Source organism: Mustela lutreola, chromosome 3 (assembly GCF_030435805.1).
Source record: "Mustela lutreola isolate mMusLut2 chromosome 3, mMusLut2.pri, whole genome shotgun sequence".
NCBI lineage: Eukaryota > Metazoa > Chordata > Mammalia > Carnivora > Mustelidae > Mustela > Mustela lutreola.
Genome location: NC_081292.1, coordinates 55,829,619 through 55,851,722, shown reverse-complemented (window position 1 = coordinate 55,851,722; position 22,104 = coordinate 55,829,619). Strand labels below are relative to the sequence as shown.

General features: G+C 36.8%; 1 protein-coding gene across 2 annotated transcripts in view; it reads left to right on the top strand.

Moving 5' to 3' along the window:
• PKIA (cAMP-dependent protein kinase inhibitor alpha) overlaps positions 1–22,104 on the top strand; it is a 94,276-nt gene that overhangs the window by 6,000 nt on the left and 66,172 nt on the right. The window lies entirely within an intron of this gene.

Sequence of the window (22,104 nt, the reverse complement as noted above, 5' to 3'; positions counted from 1 at the left end):
GTTTTCTTACGATGGATGTATGTTTGCCTCAAAGTTACTATTTCTTTCTGGCGACGCTGTCTGCAGTAATGTATTTGCTTTTGCCATGTTAAGGGGAGAATGAGAAGTTATATTCATCCCTCCTAAGTTATAAAACAATTGCCAGCATAAAAGTACATTAAAAATTAACTGATACCTGAAGAAACCAGTACTAGCTAGCATGGTTTGCTGATGCTAGTATTGGAAAAGAAGTGTGACAACATTAATCTAGAAAAAAAATAGATATGGAGAGAAAGAAAATTCAAGGGGCCAACTTAAGCTTTTGGTTTACCTACACTTCCCAAAATATGATAATACCTGCATAAGCTCCTAAAATAAGGGCAATTTTTAAAAAATTTATTTCATACAGAGAGGAAGAAAAAGAGAGAGAGCAACAGATTGGGAGGGAGCAGCAGATGGGATAGGGGAAAGCCAGCTCCCCACTCAGCAGGGACCCCAATGCGGGAGTTTGATCCTAGGTATCCCAAAATAAGGGCAATTTTATGGAAACTTGATAATGTGCCCAATGCAAGGTAAATTTATACTTTATTTTATAGTGAATTTTTATTTTTTATTATGATAAAATAGAAATAACAAAATTAGCTGTTTTAAGCATTTTAAAGTATGAAATTCACAGATATTAAGTACATTCACTATGTTGAGCAGTTTTCACCACTATCCATTTTCAGAACTTTTTCATCATCCCAAACAGAAACTTTGTACCCATTAAGCAGTTACCCTTCATCTCCCCACCTCTCAGCCTCTGGTAAACTCTATTCTACTTTCTAGGTCTATGGATTTGCCTATTCTAGCCACCTCATATAGTGGAATTATACAATATTTATCCTTTTATGTCTGGTTTCTGTCACTTGGCATAATGTTTTCAAAGTTTATCCATGTTGTAGCATGTGTCAGAATGGCATTGCTTTTTAGTTTGTTTGTTTTTAAAAGATTTTATTTATTTATTTGAAAGAGAGAGAGAGAATGAGAGCTCCAGAGCATGAGAGGAGGAAGGTCAGAGGGAGAAGCAGACCCTTGCTGAGCAGGACTCCTGCTGTGGTACTGGATCCAGGGACTCCAGGATCATGACCTGAGCTGAAGGCAGTTAATCAACTGAGCCACCCAGGCGCCCAAAATTGCATTACTTTTTCAAGCTGAATGATATATATGTGTGTGTGTGTGTGTGTGGGTGGGTGGGTGTATATATACATATACACACCTACAGTGTTTTTTAGTTGCAAAATATTTTCAGTACATTGCCTATTATTACATTGATGATATCTAGCACAAAACACTACCATATCACCTTTAGTAGAGGCCTAATATGTACAGAGAATGTCCCATGATTTTATTAAATGAAAAACTGATAAATATTAAGTTCCAAATTATTTTTTGATTTCAAGGTATGTGGTAATGGACACAAAGTTGCCCATCTTCATATGTTAGTGCTTTTACTTTTTTGCTTTTTTTTGTTGTTGTTGTGAATGGTTCCAAGACCCAGGATTGGTGCTTTAATTTTTGATGAAGAAATTCTTGGTGTGGTATTGTTGGGTCAGAGACAATACATGAGCGTTTATAATTAGAAAAAGTACGTTGAGGGGCGCCTGGGTGGCTCAGTGGGTTAAGCCGCTGCCTTCGGCTCAGGTCATGATCTCAGGGTCCTGGGATCGAGTCCCGCATCGGGCTCTCTGCTCAGCGGGGAGCCTGCTTCCTCCTCTCTCTCTCTGCCTGCCTCTCTGCCTACTTGTGATTTCTCTCTGTCAAATAAATAAATAAAATCTTTAAAAAAAAAAAAAAAGTACGTTGACTATAAAAATCATAAACTTCTTCAACAGATAGTACTTATGTATTTTCTGTAGCCATTTCTTTTCTTTTCTTTTTTTTTTTTTAAGATCTTATTTATTTATTTATTTACAGAGCGAGATCACAAGTAGGCAGAGAGGCAGGCAGAGAGAGAGAGAGAGAGAGAGGGAAGCAGGCTCCCTGCTAAGCAGAGAGCCTGATGCAGGCCTTAATCCCAGGACCCTGGAATTATGGCCTGAGCCGAAAGTGGAGACTTTAACCCACTGAGCTACCCAGGCGCCCCTCTGTACCCATTTCTATCTTTAAAATGAATGCATGTAATATAAGGGAATCCATTTACTATGATTTGAGCAAGGAAAGATTCTCACTTTTTCATTTCTGTTCATAGAGGAAAAATATTATACATAAGTCTTGACAGATTTCAAGTCTCTCAACACATTTTATCATTTCAAAGATATTACAGAGTACATCACAGATGTCTGTCAAGTCTTACAACAACAGTGTAGAAAACTAGAAACATCTATATCTAGGTGTGTGTGAGAAGTGTGTTTGTGTTTTAAGCTCCAGCAATAGGTCATTTGAATCCAGCCAATTCTAAAGTTTGGTCTGTTTTTTAGTTCAAATATATGTACCTGCATTATAGTAAATCTTTTATTTTGTTGGGTTTTTTTTTTCTTTAGTTTCTTTTTAATGTATCCATTTTAATTTATCCTGAAAGGAGTGTTGTATTTAAGCTAAACTACAGAATATTGGTACATATGAAGAAAAACAGAATTGGCAAAACTTTTCACTACCCTTCTCAGAAGATTATCTTGATTTGCATTGTCCAAGAGGGGAGAAACAAAGAAGTTTGCTGGGGGATTGCATCATGTTGTACCCGAATTAGACATTAACATGCTACAATGTCAAGGATGAAGCAACATGTTTATAACATATATATTTTTAAAGATTTTATTTATTTACTTATTTGTCAGAGAGAGAGAAAGTATGCTCAAGCAGGCAGAGTGGCAGGCAGAGGAGGAGAAAGAAGCAGGCTCCCTGTTGAGCACGGAGCCCGATGAGGGACTTGATCCCAGCACGCTGGGATCATGACCTGAGCCGAAGGCAGCGGCTTAACTGGCTGAGCCACCCAGGCATCCCTATAACATATTTTTGAAAAGCTGCTTAAAACTGAAAGATTGCAAGAACATAGATAGACATAGCGTAGATATTTCACAACAGTATTTTAAGGCATGTTTTTTCTTTGGTTAATTGGGATGGAGAACCTATTAATAGGCATTTCTCTATGATTTACTTTTGTCTTTATTTCTGCCTGATCAAATCTTCTTTTAAAAACAGACATGAAACAAATAAGCATTCTGACCTTTACCTAAATAAGCAATAAGAAACGCACATCTTAATCAATGCACTGTCATGTTGATGAGTCTGAGGGTAGAAATATTGGGTATTTTGGTCATTGCACTCATAGCAGCAGTACAACCCACTTTGTTCCTTCTGTTGTATACTGCAGAATCTGACTGCATAAACCAAGAAGTCAGTGATCTTTAATGCCATTTCTTTCTTTTCTTTTTTTTTTTTTTAAGATTTTATTTATTTATTTGGCAGAGAGAGAGACAGCCCGAGAGGGAACACAGGCAGGGGGCATGGGAGCGGGAGAGGGAGAAGCAGACTCGCTGTTGAGCAGGGAGCCAGATGCGGGCTGGATCTCAGGAGTCTGGGATCCATGACCTGAGCTAGAGGCAACTGCTTAACAACTGAGCCACCCAGGTGCCCCTTTAATCCCATTTCTAAAACTCCTCTCCATGATTTTTCACACTCAGGTTCTCTCATAATTGAAATGTAGTGAAAAACAACCAGGGTGTTAATACTCTCTATCCACTAACAAAACTTAATCTTGCTAGAACTTGCAAAAATAATGTTGCATACAAATTGGTGGATACCCAGTGGAATCAGTGAGAATAATCTGTCAGACTCACCAAGTCCAAGTATAGATTTGAAGATGGTCAAAAAAATTTTTTTTTAAATTTATTAATTTATTTAACAGAGCATGAGCCAGGGGGAGAGGCAGTGAGAGAGAGAGAGAGAAGCAGACTCCCCCTTGAGCAGGGAGCGGGATGCCAGGCTCATCCAGGAACCCTGTGATCATGACCTGAGCCAAAGGCAGATGCTTAACCGACTGAGCCACCCAGGCACCCCAAAGACTATCAAATTTTAAATATTGTGAAGATATAAAAAGATTTAAAAATTTTTCCTCTATAGTAATATATGAACATTTTAGAAAAGTATAATTACACATGTGGGGTTTATTTAAGATAAGCTCACTGGAGAACAATGCACTTTTAAAAGGCTTCATTCTGAAAAGACAGCATTCATATTTTTTTAACTACTAGCCTCCAAAACAAATTGTGACAGATCATTGTTCATCCAAATTAATCTCTCATATTGAAGTGGGTTTTTCTTGGGGAAACTGCCTTCAACGAATTTGTGCTTTTCTGCAGTGGATCAAGCCAAAAAGCAAGAGGGCTAACATTCTTATGACACATCCATATTTACTAGCATTTTCAAATGATTACAGTCTTTTAATAACCTGAGAATTTCCATTGATAAAAGTTGGTCAAGACCTGGCTGATGCTCCTGTAGAAGATAAATCTGAATTTCATTTTTTATATCATCTCCGTCTTAGAGAATAACCTAGGATTGCAAAGCCAAGCAAAGCATGAAAGAATAGTATTTTATAAGTAGTACTCTTTTATAAGTAGTATTTTATAAGTAAGTATAAGAGTATATTTTAAGGGGCGCCTGGGTGACTCAGTGGGTTAAAGCCTCTGCCTTTGGCTAAGGTCATGATCTCAGGGTTCTGGGATCGAGCCCCACATCGGGCTCTCTGCTCAGCAGGGAGCCTGCTTCTCCCCCTCTCTCTCTGCCTGCCTCTCTGCCTACTTGTGATCTCTGTCTGTCAAATAAATAAAAAAAAAATCTTTAAAAAATAATAAAAAAATAAAACTAAAGTATCAAGAGCATAAAAATTTCTGCAAGTCAAATGATTAGTTTCATATTTGGCTTTATAGGCATTTATAAAATATTTGTTGAACAACAAAATAAATCAATACAATTTTTAGAAAGCTGCCCCCAACACAAAGTAATTGGCATTTTACACATGTTCATTAGAGTATTTTTGTAGGTGTGGTGGGGATGAGTTATGGATGAAATTACCCTCCCCTGCTTCTTACTGCTAAACCATACTCTCTCCTCTCTGAGGTTTTGATAAGGTGGGAATTAGAAGTGATGCATATTAGAGCTTGAGATATATCTAGTAAGCAGTTTAAGACACTCAACCAAGCATAGTCCATTTACCCAGGACAGAAGAACATGACATTACTCTTCTTCATTCAACTACAATGAATTTGGACTTTTAGAAAATTCATCATGCAAGATATAGATTTTTTTTTAATTTTAATAATAATAAACTATTAGTGGTTCTCTTTTCTCCATACCTTTTTCAATCTCATTTTTTGTAAAGAACACTGTTATGGAGAAAGCAAAATTTCAGTTGATTGAAAGCATTTCTACCTGTATGCAGGTTTGAGATAATGGTCTTGTAACATTTCACTGGAGCTTTTTGAAGTCACTATTTCAGCACAAAAATTAAATCTGACACTAAAATGATCTGACGCTAAACAGTTCATTGAATAAATGGTGGAAAGTTGGCATCTTGTTTATTATTAAAAAAAAAAAAAAAACTAACTTGTTCAAGCCAAAAACTTAAATGTTTCAATTTCCCCTTAATAAATAAAAAGGAAAATGAAATACCATGGCAATAGAGTGTTATGAAAGCAAAGAATTGAGTTGATATCAAAATGTTTGAAGATAAAATTAATGTTTTTTTGTACAGTTAGATAAAATTTTACTGAGAGCTCTCAGGCAGCTTTTGATCACTTTCAAAATGAATCAAAATGCTCTAAACAGCATCTTCAAAGTATGCTGATCACTAAACCTTCCCCTTCCCTTTGTTTGTTTTGGAAGTTTGGGCTACCACTTATGTCTAAATCATATATTTTAAGAAGTGAATGTGAACTTTGAATCCTAGCTAGTTTCAGTCCCACCTCTACGATTTACTAGCTATGTGACTTAGGGTAAATTACTTAACCTCTGTGAGTGGTTTCTTGGTATTTAAAACAGGAAAATCACAGAGTTTTTGTGAAGATTAGAGAACATAAAAGAGAATTTAGTGCAGTATCTGAAACATTGTAAAGATTAATAAATGTTTCCAATTTTTGTCCTTTTTATTCTCATGGGAAACTTACAACCAGACCTCATTACCACAAGTTTTCCCAAATGTTTATGAACTCTTTTTTCCTGCTTCTCCCATGTTAGTTAAACTAAGCTTTGAAATGACCCGGAGCCTCATGGGAAGATGTCTCTGTGCAGGTAATGCCACTGGTGGGAGAGGTTGAAGCCAACACAAAGCAAAATTGCCGGAGCTCTAATCTGGCAGTAGCTGGGGGAATGAGACTTAGTTTCTATTTTTAACTCTGTAAGTAGTTGATTGGATGAGCTGGCAAAAGTCAGTTGGCTATTAATTCTGCATCTTTTTTTTTTTTTTTAATTTCCCCATATGTCTAATCACTCTTGTCACTAACCCATTACAGAAATGCTATTAAGGTTGTGAGTAAGTGTGTTGATATCAGAAGCAAGTGACAGATAAAATGGGGAGGCTTCCTTACTTAAAAGCAACAGTTGACTTTTGGTGGGAGGGAAGGTAATACAGTGTGAAGGTTCCTGGGAGAGAACAACTTTAACTTACAAAGAATTTTTAACATTCACTTCCACTAACAAAAATCTTTGAAGAGTCACTAATTATCTGCCTTATACTCAAATATATATATACTTGGTATATTATTTATATATATATATGTATATAAATGTTATATAAATACATATATTTATGTATAACAATTGAAGAAGTTTCTCATTATATCATTAAATTGTTCAAAAGGAAAATTATTATTATTGTTATTATTTTTAAAAGATTTTATTTATTTATTTGACACAAAGAGAGAGACAGCGAAAGAGGGAATACAAGCAGGGAGAGTGGGAGAGGAAGAAGCAGGCTTCCTACCAAGCAGGGAACCTGATGCAGGGCTTGATCCCAGGACCCTGGCATCATGATCTGAGCTGAAGGCAGGCACCTAATGACTGAGCCACCCAGGTGCCCCCAAAAATGAAAATTAACTTGTAACTCCATTGTATATCATATGCCAAGGACTCTTTGGTATGTAATATCTATTTTACTGGAGCTCCAAGAATTTAGAGAGAACATACAAGTATTTTAATATTCAGAGTCTTGTTTGGGGCGCCTGGGTGGCTCAGTGGGTTAAGCCGCTGCCTTCGGCTCAGGTCATGATCTCAGGGTCCTGGGATCGAGTCCCGCATCGGGCTCTCTGCTCAGCAGGGAGCCTGCTTCCTCCTCTCTCTCTCTGCCTGCCTCTCTGCCTACTTGTAATCTCTCTCTGTCAAATAAATAAATAAATCTTTAAAAAAAAAAAAAAAATATTCAGAGTCTTGTTCATTCCTAGGCGCTATTGATTAGAGTTGATCAATAGCAACACCTTTAAACTGAAATAAAAACATCAAGCCTCAATTAATGTGAAAACTTGAGTGGAAACACCTATGAATCACCTATAAAAACTGTATTATTAATACACAAATGGGCTTTAGTATGATGAATCTGGGGGCTTAAAAAGCACACAGTTTTACATTTTTTAAAAAGATTTATTTATTTGTTTGAGAGAGAAAGAGTGCATGCATGTGGGGAGGGTTGGTTAGAGATTGAGGGAGTGGGAGAGAAAGTATCCTCATGCAGACTCCCTGCTAAACAAGGAGCCTGATGCAGGCCTTGATCCCAGGCCCCAACCAAGATCATGACCTGAGTTGAAACTAAGAGTCAAATGCTTAACCAACTAAGTCATCCAGGTACCCCACAGGGTTAGGAATTTTAATTCAGTATGTAAATATGCTAACTTATGTTAAAATTTCTGTAACTTTAGGGTCAAATTAATTTGAAAGTTATTGGTGTTATTTTTCTGGTTTCTAATAACTGCTGTCTCAAATAAATGCATTACCAAGACAAAAATATCCCTGGTTTAAAGTTTCTGCCCAATTAATCACATACTGGGATGTCTCTTGGATATTGGTAAAATGATATATTTTACAGCAAGCCTATAAAATGACTTTCCACTTGCCAGGCAACCTTCAACAATAAAATATACCTGATATTCCAATTTTGAAAAATCATTATACCACATAAATGTTATCTTAATAAATAGCAGATGACTATTAAGGTTTAATCATTCTCCAAATACCTTTTACCAGTTATTAATAGAATACTGAGTAAGCAGCAGTTCTGTAGTTTTTATTCAGATTTTTATTTAGACTCAAGTGTAATCTGTATTTCCTTTTCTTTTTTCAAGATTTTATCTATTTATTTGAGAGAGAGAGTGAGCGACAGAAAGAGAGAGAGAGACCTTGAGCTGGGGAAGGGAACAGAAGCAGGTTCCTGCTGAGCAGAGAGCCTGACATGGGATTCGATCCCAGCACCCTGGGATCATGACCTGAATCGCAGGGAGACACTTAACCAACTGAGCCACCCGGCGCCCTGTTATCTGTATTTCTATAGTGCTTTTATATCTACCATCTCACTTAAGGAGAAGGAAGCTTTCTAGGGCTTTTATGTTGGCTTCTAAGTGGAGCATTCTTTAACATTTTTCATTTAAAAATACTATATAAAAATTTATATGGTCTCATTAGATATAAATATTAGAAAATCTATGGAACATTTAAACACTCAAACACACAAAAACAGGGATATACTTGAAAACATGAATTTCTTTTTTTTTTTTTTTAAAGATTTTTTATTTATTTATTTGTCAGAGAGAGAGCGAGCGCGAGCACAGGCAGACAGAGTGGCAGGCAGAGTCAGAGGGAGAAGCAGGCTCCCTGCTGAGCAAGGAGCCCGATGTGGGACTCGATCCCAGGACGCTGGGATCATGACCTGAGCCAAAGGCAGCTGCTCAACCAACTGAGCCACCCAGGCGTCCCGAAAACATGAATTTCTAATGTGTTTATTTAGGTTATCTACGTTGAACTTTATTTCATTAATAGCTCACACAATAACCTTCTCTGTTAATTATTTTAAGATCCTGAAAGTAGGAAACAATATAGAAACTAACTAAAATTTCCTTTTTGAGAAATGTTAAGAAAGAGTTAATGTTAATGTTAAGAAATGATAAGAAAAGAGAAGAATATTAAATAGTAAATTAAGCATATTGGTTTTGAATATCACATACATAGAGGAAAAAGACCCAAAGAAAGTTAAAAAATCAATTATCAATAATTAACTTAAGAAACAGAAAGCCAGGGTGACCTTTACTTCCTCTCAATACCAATCTCATCTGCTATTTCCAAACTCATTACAAAGTATATGTATTATTCAACTGTTTAAGAAGAATATATGCTGGTTTGGATGTGTTTTGTAACATATAAACCTTGCCGAGTGTTGCTAAAACGTTTGATTTTTATATAGATTTCTGGAAGTTCACATTAGAGGAAGAGAAGTTTTCCCTCAACCTGAAATAACAGTAATAAATTAAAATTTCTTTTGAAGTACTGTATACTTTCAAAGCATTTTTATATACATTCTCTTACTGGATTATCCTAACTCTCTACAGCTGGTAGAGCAATGGTTATCTTCATTTTGCAGAGAGGAAAACTGAAGTTCATGAAGTTTAGCAGTTTGCCCACTTCAGCAGTACACAGAGTTATTAAATAGCAGGCCAAGAATTCAGGCTTGCTTCATGCCCTGGTCAGTCTAGTGCTTTCCTAGATGCTGCAAAAATTGGACATGTATAATGGTAAGCACGAAAATGGAAATACGCTTAGATCTGTTCCTACTTATATATTTGCCTGTAGACCTCACTGGAGTCTGCACCAGGACAATCTACGTGTATTACTTTCATCAACTCAAAGAGGTGGTCATATTAAATAAGCTTCTAGGAGCTAGAAAAGTCAAGAAAACATTCTTCCGCAGAGCCTCCAGAAGGAACAAAGCCCTGCCCACACCTTCACTTTGAGGGAAAGTCCCCTAAGACCTGTTGGAGTCAGAACAAGTAGATCTGAAAAGTGAAAGAATTGTATTGGTGTAAGCCACTAAGTTTGTGGTAATTTGTTAAAGCAGCAATAGAAAAGTTGTATAGGTCTCATGCAGAACTTTTCTTCATTTTTTTAAACCTTATTTCCGAAAATTTTTTGAATTTTTATTGTTCTGTTGTCCTTTGTAATAACAGTAGACTTCATCCCCTGTAGGCTATGATTTTCAGAGACTGGCTAATTGATTCAGTAATGGGCTGAGGAAAACCACGAAAGATCATAGAAAATCTGAGCCTTTGCCTGGGCCTGGTGACAGATGGTTCTGAAGCGCCTTTGGTGTAATGAATATTCAACCTAATACGAAAGTCCAAATTCATGTCAATTTAAGAACATTACGTTACTCAGGCTTGGGAATGAACACTGTCCGGTAAGAACAACCTCAGAGTAGAAAAAAGGACTTAAAGCAGGTTATTTGTGAATTTGCCAATTGTGTTTCATTTAAACGGTATCATATAGTTAACAGTGGTATATAAGATCATTTTAATGGAAATAATTTTGTGAAATAAAGGTCATTTGGTAATAAAAAAAATAAATAAGCTTCTAGGTTTAATTAAAAAACAAAATAAAACAAAACTATACTGTTTTTTTTCACCATATTCCAGTTTGTATTTTGTCATTATCAGCTTCTTTTCTAGAGAACCATGCCTTCAACTTAAAGGGTTGCATTGCTTAATAAACATGGATGATGCTGACGGCTTATCTGAGTTAAGTAATGTATGAATCTAGTTTCATGAGATTACATCATTTTATTTATACACACACTTGCACACATATTAGCAAAAAATAATTTTTGCTTCAAACTAGAACATTATTTGTATAATTTGCAACCTAATTGGAGCACTTGGCCATATAATCTATCATTTTAAAAGTTAATTAAAATTCACAGAAAATTCTCTTCTGTAACTACATTGGACAATTTTATTGCATTTCTACTAGGTTTCTATTAAGTATGAAATTATTTTAAACAAGTCATTTATAAGATCTGCCTCAGTATTTTTCTGCTTCTGAAATATCACCACTATAATCTGCTTTTTAAAATAGTCTGACACCTACCAAGTACTCCTTCACCTCCTACAAGAAAGCAAGAAAAAGAAAGCATTTATGTTTTTAATTTTAGTGAAGGTTCTTGATTTAAGAATTAGTCATTTGCTGTCATTTGAATTTCAACTATTCTGTAAGTACTTGAGGTTCTTTTTGTATAACTTTTCTGTAGTTTTCACATATATCACCATTAATTTCATCTTTCACTTTGTCTTCTTAGAAATAACATTATGTTTTTGAACTGTTTATCAGTAACAGATAATGGCAGGAAATGGTGATTCTGGTTTTTGGTTAAAAAAAAATAAAACGAGAAACTAAAGGAATAGTTACTATAGCATTCCCCCCCCATTTAATTAATCAGCCATTCACATCAGTGAATATTAGATTTTGAGACTACAGATCCAAATACTAAATGTTTTACATATTTGGAAAAGTGAAAAACAATACTTATTTTGCTTACCCTGTGCTAAATGCTGTTCTAAAATCGAATAGATTTCCTCTCACAACAATCCTAAGAGGAAGACACTGTTATTACCTATTTTATAGATAAGCAAATAAATACAGAAAATGATTAAGTTATCCATGGTCACACAGCTAGTAAGGTACAGCTATAGTATTTAAAACCAGTTTAAAATATCTAAAATCTGTTATTGTGAGAATCCATATTCCCAACCCCTGTAATGAATGTAAGGGTTTTGATCCCACCATTTGTTATATGCCCACTTACTTGCTTGTGGAAAGAAAGAGAGGGGAGGAAGTAAAGAAGGAAGAGCTGAAGGCAGGAGAGAAGTCAAAATTCTGCCAGTTCGTTGATAACTGCTACATAATGATGTTCAGTTTAGGTTCTTGTAGCATTTTCAATGCAATAAATAATTTAAAATTTTCTTAAGTGAAGTCTTCGATAATATTATCAGATGGAGACAGCCAGTGACTTTCTATTTACTAATAATCCTAATTGAAGTGTTAAGGCAGTCTCATATTTGGAACAAAACTAATTCTGGTAATTTTCACAGCAATCCATATATCTTAAAATTATTATCAGGGTTTTCTTCACCCTCAGCACTCTGCTTACTTAATTTTAATTTTTCAAAAGCCCATAAATTTTAGTAAGATTTTAGGTTAGGCTTAAATCATAGGAAAATTAAAGGAAGTTTAGAATCTGTAACAAAAGGAAATCACGCTCTTCCCATCCCATGCTCACGTCTGTTCATTTCTACCAGAATTGTTCCATCAAGAAAGGAGGAATTATTCTGATTGGTCAGATTTAATGGACCACTCATTGAACAATATTTTACTGTTACTGCATGTTTAAAGGTACACAGCAATGGTTCTCACATTCTTACTTGCCGATAAATTGATCCTGTGAGAGCAGATGTGAGGAGTGAGGATCCTTGAAACCTCCCTCCACTATCCTGCATGTCTTGCAAGGGGAAGGGGGTGTGTGTCTTAATCCAGCAGACAATGGGCCCTTCTGTCTTTTATAGGCTGTTTCCATGCCTATGAGTCAAGCTCTATTTGAGCCTGGAAAAATCTTACATACTCTCTTGTCAACTTCTTCCTTCAGTATGTACTCAGAAAATGGTAAAATAGCTCAAGTAAGTCTTTACCATAGCTCTGAATTCAGGGTTTTCAGGAAGTAATCCCAAATCTCAGATGTGCTCTGTATCATAATAGATAATTTTGTATTTATAGTTAACATTTACTCTGGATTATTCAGATGTGCGATTAGAAACTATTTCTGTCTTCAAGTGCTGAAAGGCAGGATAACTATGGATTTTCATCAAAGTAATGTAGAAACTGTATTTGTTTCTTATGTACTAGCCACTATCCTAGAGACTGGTGATAGAGCGCTAAACAGAGTGGTTAGAAACCACACTGATTTCCAACAACATTGTTAAGAAAGGATGAAATTCAGGGGCTCCTGAGTGGCTCAGTCATTAAATGTCTGCCTTCAGCTCAGATCATGATCCCAGGGGCCTGAGATCTAGCCCTACATTGGGCTCCCTGCTCAGTGGGAAACTGGCTTCTTCCTCTCCTACTCCCTCTGCTTGTGTTCCCTCTCTTGTTATCTCTCTCGCTGTCAACTTAAATACATAAAATCTTAAAAAAGGATAAAATTCAAACAGGAAAGGGGTACAGAAGTCATATGCAAAAAACAAATCTCAGCTTTAATATGCATGGTTGGCATTTTGGGGCTAGAACAAATCTAACACAGGAAGTTTAGGATTAATGATATATAGTCAGTCTAGTTGAACTCTGTTTTATTTAAAACAAGCAATTTTTTCAAAGTCAATAAATCATTAGCAGTAATTATGTAAACTCAAGTCTGTTTTTTTATTATTATTATTATTATTTTATTTTTATTTTTAAGCGATCTTCCTACCGAACGTGTGGCCTGAACTGAACTACTATCTGGAGATCAGGAGTCACATGTTCCCCGACAGAGCTGGCCAGGTGCCCCTATAGTTCCTTATTTTTAAAAAATAGGGTGCCTTGGCTTATAATCTGTGGTCATTTTAATATTTTGAGAAACCAATCTTCAGCATTTTGAAAATTAGGTTTTTTTCACAATAAAAATTCTAATATTTGTGCATCAGTTGTATTTCACACCTCCATAATGGGGTGACACTTTACAATTTTTTTTTTCACCATTAAAAATTAAAATGTTTATTTGGGTTTTTTTTTTTTTTTTTTTTTTTTGGCACAACGGCTAAAGAACTGTTAAATACTTAAATGCCTGATTCAAGGTCTTAAGATAGAAGAGTTTAATAAAAAAAAATAAATAAGTATATTGTATGAATGTTCTGAGTATGAACAATAAATAGCAGGGGCTAGAAATTATTACCAGAAAAAATAGAAACCAGATACTTTCACGGGACAAAGAATCTGAATGTACATGGAATATTAAGAAAAAGGAATTGGTTTAATCAAAATGGTTAATTTCAAATCTTTCCATTTTAAGTCATGTGGGTCCAATTTATAATTGTTTTCACACAAAAATATGTTTCCCAGTTTGCGGTCTGTGTGACTTTGGCACTGGGCATCTGAGAAACAGAGAAAAAAACTCTTTTGTCATTCTTTCATACTTTACTAGCTTTCTCCTCTGTACATGAATACATGTTAACAACATCTACCATTAAAATCTGTGCCACAGAGAGGATTAATCACACCTATAGGTGACTGTACTCTCAAGGCAATATCCGCAAGAATCATGTATGGAAAGGTATACAAATACAGATGGACAGACCTGAGAAACAGAGCACAACACAACACAACAACAAAAGAAAACCAGACTGCGTAAGTGCCAAGGAGTTTGTGCAGGGCTCGAAACAAAACAGAAATCCACCTGGGTCAGAGAGGTATGGGGTTAATTTCTCTTGCTGAGGCTCAGGTTTCCCCTGGATGGGTCTTTAACTTTCAAGTTCAAGTGGAGGAGCATCTTTCTTCTTTGTTAACCAAACATGCCCAGGTAGAGCTGTCTTTCCTTCTGATTGTAGCTACCAGTATATTGCCTGTTGATTCTAGGCTTCCAAGGTTTATCATAAGAAATGGTAGGTGAGAGGAATCTTCATCATGAAAACACACCCAAATTTGAAGTCTGAAACTTTTTTTGATTGGTTAGTGATGTAGGAAAAGACATTAGGTTTCTAAGCCAATGGCCGAGGAGGAATTCTTGAGACATCTTTGACATCTTTGGTGCAAAAGGTGTGGTTTGTTTTTGTTTTTGTTTTTGTTTTTGTTTTTTTTTAACAGCATGGGGACGTGACCCGTGGACAGGAAGAGTTGCTCTGGGGTCATAAGGAGTGGCTCATTATATATTTTTAAGTTGGGAGGGGTTAGGGACAGTGTTAAGTCTCCTAAGTATTTTGGAAACAAGGTTTCCTGAGGGGACAGCTATTGTCAGGAAAGGTCATTTATTCCTGTTTAGTAAAAACTCAGTCATGAGATCCTTCAGGTGTATATCAGTGGGCCATATGCTTGGGGGATGATTGCCAACATGTATCTTGGGGGGATAGAGATAAAGGAAGTTTCCAAAAGAATTTTTATATGTTAAAGTAGGATTATAGGATCTTGGGAGTCTGTGGGTCGGGCTAGGATTGCCTTTTGCCCTTAGCAAAGTGTCAACATCTAACATCAAGGCAACTGAGTCCCTACAAGAATGGCACTCTGCCTGTTATGAGGACTTGTCAATGGGCTGTAGGTAGTAAGGAAACTTAATAATTTTTCTTCTGCCTTTGTTTCTCCCACATCATTTAGTAGATGTTGGTATTACAGAATCATATGTAGTAACAGGGCATGGTCAAGTTTGTATCAGCATTCATCTCATACTAGGTTTTGAGAATTTAGTAGTTTTTAAACTACTTTTTCTCCTGACAGGTGGCTTCCGACTCTAAAAGTATCTTAACTTATTTATGCACCATACATTCAAAGAATAGTTACTACTCACATATACTGTTCCAGATACTGTACTGGTCACTGGGGAGTCAAGGATGACTAAAACAGTTGTGACTGTCAAGAATTCTCCAATGTATTGAGCCTTTGCTTCTTATTCTTCAAGTGGCATCAATTCTAAGCAACCAAAAGTAAGAGGGATTTGAGTAGCATTTATACCATTATTAAATGTAGATTGGGCCAGATGATTTTTCAAAAAACAGGCTTAATTAAAGAAAGTACAAGAATGTTCTTTAAGCTTTCTCTTCGATGAGCAGTTATCTATCCTTGGGATGTAATAATAGAACTCAGTGAGCAATCCATCAACTACAGCCCCGTGGTATCCAAAATGAACAATGTTTTCTTCAGCCATTGACTTCCTAGAGACACCCAAGGCATTTTAACTTTACTTGCCAAGAAATCACCAGTAAACAGCAATGATGGTAGACATTGACTATTTACTGCCATGGGGTTGAGAAAATTAGTGAGTTACATTACACCACTTGTCAAGCATTTTGACATCTTGGAACAGAAAGTGCTGTTTAAATATAAAGAGCATTTTCTGTTGAATTGCTCATCCATGTGAGGAAATGACCTATCAAGTAATAGAGCAGAGTATAGGAGAACTGTCACAAAGCAAGATTGATTTCTGCTAAAGAGACCTTAAAGTAACTACGTGTTTCAATTTGTGGTTGTTTATAATCATTTGTAAATTATCACGGTAAAAGCCCCATATAAAAAGCTATTTGGATTCATTTTCCGGCACAATTTCCTGGGCATTCCCACCTCCACCCACCCTCACCCCCACCTTTTCTTTCTGGCTCTATCTTTGTCAGACCAGGAGAGAATAGGTCTCAGGCTTTAATGTGAATCAGGAGATCAGAAAGCTTGTCAAAACAATGATTATGAGGGCCTCACCTGGTAATTGCATTTCTAGGAAATCCTAGGAAATACTTTTTGGTGTGGTATACATTTGATGACCATTGCTCAAGTTAAAAGGGTTTGGAGATTGGGGAAGAAGAATGAGAAACTTCTGAAACCAGACTCTGTCTTGTTTATGGAGCTGTCCAAGTTGTTGGGAAGATAATTGCTCCTGCCCTGGGGAGCCAATTGAAAGTAAATGGCCATCCTCTGAGTGGGTGATTGGCCTAGGGCAGCCTTTGCAGCACTCCTGCTTTTCCCATTCTTAAACCAAGGTTTACAGTCTAATAAGCCATTTAGCCTCTCTGCTCCAGTTTTTCTCAGATTCAAAGTAGTAACGGTAACTTCTCTTCTCTGTTATTAAAAAAATAACACAAAGCAAACCAAAACACATATATCCTGATGGTACTTTCCCTGCATTGACAACTCTTTGGATTTATTCATCTATTACTCTGATGTAGTTTAAAAAAAAAAAAAAAAGCTATAAAAATTTAGCAAAATCTCTCCATGAAGATTTTATTTGGGCTTCTAAGTTTAAGTATTTAGTTAAAAATAAAAAATACCTGTTCTCTACTGCCTGGGGCTAGAATTTCCTTTTATCTCCCTAAGAGGGAAGAACTAGGCAGGTACAAGTACTTAAAGAGACTTTCTAAAAAGCCCTATCTAGGGGCGCCTGTGTGGCTCAGTGGGTTAAAACCTCTGCCTTCAACTCAGGTCATGATCCCAGCACCCTGGGATCTAGCCCGGCATCGGGCTCTCTGCTCAGCAGGTTACCTGCTTCCTCCTCTCTCTGCCTGCCTCTCTGCTTACTTCTGATCTCTGTCTGTCAAATAAATAAAATCTTTAAAAAAATAAAAAGCCCTATCTATCCACTCCACCACCACTGGCTCTCCACTTTATCCGCCATTCTTTTTAAGGTTTCCATACCATGAACACCAACCTCCTTGCTGTGCTTTCAAAACACAGCATTCTCCCATCCAAAGGCCCTTGCATTAACAATTTTATCTGCCGGAAATGTTCTGGAAAATTTAAATGCATACAACTAAAATTTTATAATAGAGGGTATAATAATGGGATAAAACTACCTTCAAATCTCTGCTCAAATGCCACCTCATAAGTGAAGGCTTGATCATCCTATAAAAAAATATATTTTGCACGTGAACATACAAGTGCAATATTTACCCTTGCATACATTGACACAATCATGCTCTTATCCCATCCCTGATATATTTTTCTCCATCCATTTATTTCCATCCAACAGACAGCATATTTTAATACTGGTTTATTTATTTTTTCCTTCACAGCTAGAATGCAAATTCCATGATGGTAGGGTCCTGGTTTTTCATTGCAAAACCCACAACAATCACTTGCATATAAAAGCCACTCAGTAAATATTTCCAGGAAGGAAGGAAGGAGGACAAAAAAAAGATGATTTTTTTTTTTTAAGTTTTATTTATTTGAGTGATCTCTACACCCAATGTAGGGCTCAAACTCACAACCCTGAGATCAAGAGTTGGATGCTCTACCAACTGAGCCAGCCAGGTGCCCTGAAAGGTGATATATACTTATAATAGTTTATTCACTGCAATTTTTGGCATCCCTTGTGCTACTTACTCAAATGTCTCTTAAATACTTCGGTTTTACTTAACTACTGACAGTTCTTTAGAAGCACCATTGCTCATTATGCATGCTATTGCGTCTGCCTTGAATTTTCATTTTTGAACATATTAAAATTATTTTTCTTTAAAAAATGAATCAGATGTCCTGTTCTCCAAAAGTATTTCATGATAAACTTGTTCTTTCTCTGTGTCCCCCTTCTAATCCTCACCCTTATCCTGGCACTTAACCTACTCATTATATTGTCTAATTGAAAGTCATGCCAGCTTTATTGTGAACCACTTGAAAACAGGGTCTGTTCACTATATCTAGCCTCAAAAGCACAATGCTTGAATGCCTGGCACATGGCAACTACTCATAAATGTTGAATAAATGAACAATATCTGCCCCCCCATCGTGTTAAGATATTCCTCGATGCTCTACACTTCTAAAATTGCCCTGGGATATGAGAGTAATAAGGAATGTTCCTAAAAATCAAGAGAATAGAGACTTATGACCATAACCAATCTGAAGATCGACTAAGTCAAAGTCTCAAAACTAGAGTAGTTGCCAAACAAGGACAAGGAGAGAGGCATCCAAACTTATTTAGGTAGAGGTAGCAAGATTCTGGTGTCCACACTGCCATGAAGAAAACCATGGCCATATGAAGCTTCTAATACTAATGAAAGTGTATCTCTCATGTATGTGGTATTAGATCATGATACAACTCTTCAGAAAACCTGTTTTTGTACTTTACCTCCTCAGGCATCACTTGGTGTGTGGTGCACAATACATTAATTTTACTATGTAATTGGTTTAGAATCTATTCCCCTAGGGGGAGAAAGATTCTGTCTTAGTCTGATTTTACTGCTTCAACAAAATACCACCAACTGGGTAGTTTCTAAACAACAGCATATTCACTGTTCTGGAGGCTGGGAAGTCCAGGATCAAGGTGCCAGTCAGCATGATCACTTTCTGTTAAGGGTCCTCTTTGGAGTTCTTACACTGGCAATGTCTCCCTCTGTCCTCATATGTTAGAAGGGGCAAAGGATGTCTTGGGAGCCTCTCTTATAAGGCACTAATTTCATTCATCATGGTTCCACTTTCATGATTTAAGCACCTTCCAAAGGCCCCATCTACTAATGCTATCACATTGGACATTAGGATTTCAACCTACAAATTTGGTGGATACATGGACATTCAGACTATAACAGATGCTTAAGGGTCAAAGCTTGTTCTAAAGTTTATAGCCTGGGAGATAGGCAGAATTTGGAGATGTTCAGCTGGTATATAATTTGGTCTTACATGTTTAAAGATGCTAAAGACCCATCCAGCAAATAGACCCTGCACACAATTAAGCAACAACTGTGCTTTGTGAATGAGAGTGTTTGCCTTGGCAGGAAGGTGTTTCTCCTATATCTATGACTATATCATGCATAATATTAACAAAACACCTAAATACAGGAAATCTGAAGCAAAATTGATAGACCAAAAAAAAAAAAAAAAAAAGTGCAGAGAAATAAGGTGAGTGAATATTGAAGGGCAGAAGTGGTCTATTGGTAGGCTTGGAAATCAACCATGAGTAAGATAAGTTGATTAAACATAGCATAGAAAATTCACAGGAAAAAGTTGGTGAGATCAACTAATAGGCAAAGCAAATAGTTTTTTCAACAGTAACATTTTTGCTATTTCAAAGAGGAAAGGCTGTACATGATAAGAGATAGAGAAAATAACTACAGGAGTTCTTTTCTCAGAAGGCTAGAGCTAAGGCAAAAATGAGAAATCTACCTTAATGTAAGCAAGGAATCACTGTCAGGAAATGACAGTTGTAGAAAACAAGAAAAGGGAGACTCAGAGTCCTGAACCAGGAGATAAGAACTTGCCTGGTTTATTCATTTAAAAAAAAAATTTTTTTTTTAAAGATTTTATTTATTTATTTGACAGAGAGCACAAGCAGGGAGAATAGCAGATGGAGAGTGAGAAGCACACTCCCTAATCAGCAGGGAGCCCAATGTGGGGCTTGATCCCAGGACCCTGGGATCATGACTTGAGCCAAAGGCAGAAGTTTAACCAACTGAGCCACCCAGGCACCGCTTGCCTGGTTTATTCATAAATAATTGGACTCAATTTACCTTGGTTCTTATATTTCTTGGGAACTGGTAAATGTATTCTCACTGTAGTACTTGTTGTCTCTCACCTGCATTAAAATGGGCAATATCTAACATTTTGTTGTATATTCCTTGAACCCAGTTATAAAACAGCAGTAAATAGGCTATGGCCTCCAGGCCAAATTCATGATTGAGCTAAGAATGGTAATTAACATTTTCAGATGGTAGTTAAGAAAAGAAAAAGAAAAAAACAAGCAGAGCATTCAACAGAGACCTAGATAGTTTACAAAGACAAAAGTATTTGTTACCTGGAGGGTTTAAATTTTTAGGGTAGAATTAATATTCACATTTACTTTATATGTGTAAATGAATATAATAAAGAGATAATGAATAACAAATGAATATTGTATATCTATAATGAATGTGAAGATTTTTATATATATATATATATATATATATATATATATATATACACAATTCAGTATATTGTAAGAGAACAGTTTTGTCTTACACATTATAGGATTTCATATCCTACAAATGGATTGCTAGATAAAAGAAAGGAAAAGTTTCTAGTTCATTGGGGTTAAGAAGAGAGACTAATCAGCCAAATTCACTTCCTTTTTGCCATTATAACACCACAGAAGAAAATGAAGTTAAAACTGTAAACCTTGGGGTGCCTGGGTGGCTCAGGTCATGATCTCAGGGTCCTGGTGATGAGGGAGCAGGAGGCTGGCTGAGGACAAAGCAAAAGCTGGCGCCTTGCACCCCCTCTTCACCCTTTCCCCTCCATAAGTCTAGCATCCCTCAGGCAGCCCTGACTGCCATGAACAATAAGCAAATAGTTAACTTGCAGAGCTTACAATCCTGCTAGACAGGAGTCTCCCTTGGCTTACAAATGCCCTAAATCTCACTAACAAAGACGATTGATAGCAGGATTGTGAGACCCCACCAAAAAGTCTCCCAAAGATCTTAATGTTAATGGCTGGTCTAAAGACAACATTGATCCAGCCGCAAGGGCAAGGCCTCCGGCAGGCCTGGAACATCCTGGCACCTTGTAGGCCCTCTTTAGCATATGAAAACTCCACTGAAACCGCCCTTCCCCTCACCTTCCCCCAACAGCAGGGTACATAACCTGCCATCCCTCACAACCCGGGGCAGCAGCTCTTCCTGCCCACGGGTCCTGTCCCGTGCTTTAATAAACCACCATTTTGCACCAAAGATGTCTCAAGAATTCTTTCTTGGTCATCGGCTCCGGACCTCAGCCCACCAAACCTCACCTAGGTTCTAGAACTTCATCACTGGGATCCAGGCCCAGGCCCGCATCAGGCTCTCACCTCAGAGGGAGCCTGCTCCACCCCTTCCTCATCCCCGCCCCTCTCTGCCTGCCTCTCTGTCTACTTGTGATCTCTCTCTCTCTGTGTCAAATAAGTACATAAAATCTTTAAAAAAAAAACAAACAAAAAACCTGTAAACGTGATTGTGGGAGATATATGGAAGAAATGAATTAAAAAGACAATGGAAGGGTATAAATCACTTTTTTCAGAGCTCTAATGGTAGGAGTAAAGAAATAGTAATTGTAGGTCCCTGTTGGTATCAGTAGGTTGTCTTTCAGTCTGAGGTTTCTCTGCTATCCCTGCTGCTTTCCCTGCCCCAAAAAAGTGTCAGAGAGGATGAGAAGTCTATCTTCCAAGCTCTTATTAAGAGAGATGTTGAACAAATAGACCCACAGACACACATAAATACGTATCTACATCTCTTTTGGATGGTAGTATTTAATAGCTTCTTTTGTTTTTGCATGTAAAACCCTTCAAACAGCTTCCTCTAAAGATGCCCATAGGGCCAAGCAAATTGGGCCAGGTCACAGGTAAGAGAGAGGCCTGTGGCAAAGTGGAGAGATTGTGCCCTTCCTAAAAGAATTTAAATTCTATTAAATTAAAAGAAAAGAAATAAAGCATGTGGAAGTTTTCAACCTGTTCTTTTT